We start from the raw sequence: 2388 nt of genomic DNA on the forward strand, positions 1-2388 counted from the left end.
CAGGGCATCATTTATACTGCCGGGGTCAGAGACCCTTAATGGCTGCAAAAGATTCCCTTTTGGACATCAGAAACAGTTTTCAATCATGGTAACCCCTTAAGTGCACTAAATTGCAGTGTGATACATATAGTATGTCACACAATAAAATGATAGTGTCCCAAATCACTATAGCAGATGTGAATGTATCTACCAGTTGTGTGCTGCTGCTTCTGCTGCTTCTGCTGCTTCTGCTGCTGCTGCTGCTGAGTTGGTGGTTTCACTCAGGAACACATAAAACAGATAGCGAGGGTTTGGGGTTTTGACTGTGAGCTTCAAAGACAGAGTCATGCTAAAACTGAACGAGCAAAATTGGACCTCTGGGTCGCAGAGTGAGGCAGGTGCAGCACGTCAAAACCCCAGGCAGGCTGGCCGGAAGCAGGCCTGTCACAAGCCAGAACGCTGACCCCTAAAGCCAGGGAGGGCTGCTGCATCTGTCTGTCTCTCTGAGTGTATGTCTGTCTTTCTCTTGCTCCATGAGCATGTGTGTTTGATGTAGCGATGCAGAGGTTGCATAAGGGCCAGCTGTTGTCCTAAATCCATTCTTGTCGGCTGTTACGTAGATAAATTACCAGATAAGCACCAAATAACATCTTAATGAGCTTAAACACTGAATTACCCAACTTCCTCTTCGTTAGTCTGTCCATCTCTTCATTTGTGTCTTCATCTCATCTCGATCTTCCCTCCTCCCATTCCCTCACAGCTCAAGGATGAAAAATGATGTTTTTACAGGTGTCTCACGATTGCGGATGCTGTCCCTGCTTGAATGGAAATTGCATTCATTCCTTCCCTCCTTTCTGCTCTTCCTACGTTCTCTCACCACCTCTGATTTGCTTTCGACACTCGAGGCATGCGTTCAGGGAAAAATATCGCTCAAGTCAAGAAGAAGGGGGAGATGTCCTTAAGTTCATTTTTAATTAAACAGCTGCTGGAGGACAGCAGAGATTTGGACTCTGTGGGGTCAATGCCCTCCAACCGAACAGCCAACATTAAAGGATATTTATGGTTCATTACAACTTGGGTCTTATGTTTGCGGTTTTGGCCATTGTTTCTATTGGTCATAATAACATTGGAACATGCAGACATTGGTACAATCAAGTTTGGCAAGGCAAGACACACAAGCCAACAGGTCAACCAGAAGATGTAAAGGTACAACTACAGTAAGGTCAAAGTTGAACATAGAAATTTGTCTGTAAACTCCAAGCGGGTAGCTCCAGGTCTGAAAAGTGAAGTCAATGGCCAGCAGGGGGAAACTCCAGTGATTGCAATAAGAAGTCCAATTATATAGAAGAATGACCCTACTTCTCACTTGATTTATCACCTCAGTAAACACTTTTGTAATGAGTTTATGGTCTCAACCGCTAGTTTCAAGTCCTCTTAAATACAGCACGATTTCATTTTGTAAATTATGTTCCCATAGAGACGATAAAGCAGGGTATGCTTTAGGGTGTGGCTACCTTGTGATTGACAAGTCACTGCCATGCCGAAAACATTGGTCACGTACGTATCATAACCCCAGATTAGAATAGGAGTATAGGCATATCTCATTGTGTTTTTAGTTCATGAAAATTAATAGTGACATTATGGTCGCCTAAAAAAGTCTTATTCAGCATTTGGTTGTACTAAAAGATCCTCTAAGGAGTTTATCTGGTAAGTACATTTTGTTTTAAGCCTTTTTTTCCAAAATTAGCACAGTTAAAGTGTAACTGCACCTCTAGGTCTGAGCCTAACTCCATCCACTGCATAATTTGAGGGGGGGCAGGAGGGGCTGAGGAGAGGTGGGTGGGGGTGGAGGAAGAATGGTGGCTGCGTGTGGTAGGAGGACAGGAGTGGCTCAGTGAAATATAATAATAATAATGAGAGGAAGACAAACTGCAACGACATTTAAACAAGCCAGAGTGAGAGCTGGCAGCCACAAAAACAACAGAAATCATCCTCACATCTCGCCGGCTGTCTATTCCTGCAGTTATCAGCTGGTAAAATCTTGTTTTAAAATGTTAAATCGCTTTGTAATCGAAGTCATTACTGAACCTATACAACCGCAGCTCTGCTCCACAGCGGACAGGTTCAGCTGACAGACAGTTTTGGTGGAGCTCTGGTTATACCGCCATTTAACATTTTAAAACAAGATTTTATCAGCTGATACCACCACAGCCAGTGGTCACTTCTGGCTCCAAAAATCCAAGATGGCAATGGTCAAAATGCCGAATTCGAGGCTTCAAAACGGGAGTCCACACACCAATGGGTGACGTCACAGTTGTTACATCCATTATTTTTTTTACAGTCTATGGTAAACTTCAACTTCATTTCCACTTGTCATATACTTATCCTTGTCTCATACTGGAATAAAAT

The sequence above is a fragment of the Thunnus thynnus genome, chromosome 7, assembly GCF_963924715.1.
Source record: "Thunnus thynnus chromosome 7, fThuThy2.1, whole genome shotgun sequence".
In the NCBI taxonomy this organism is placed as follows: Eukaryota; Metazoa; Chordata; class Actinopteri; order Scombriformes; family Scombridae; genus Thunnus; species Thunnus thynnus.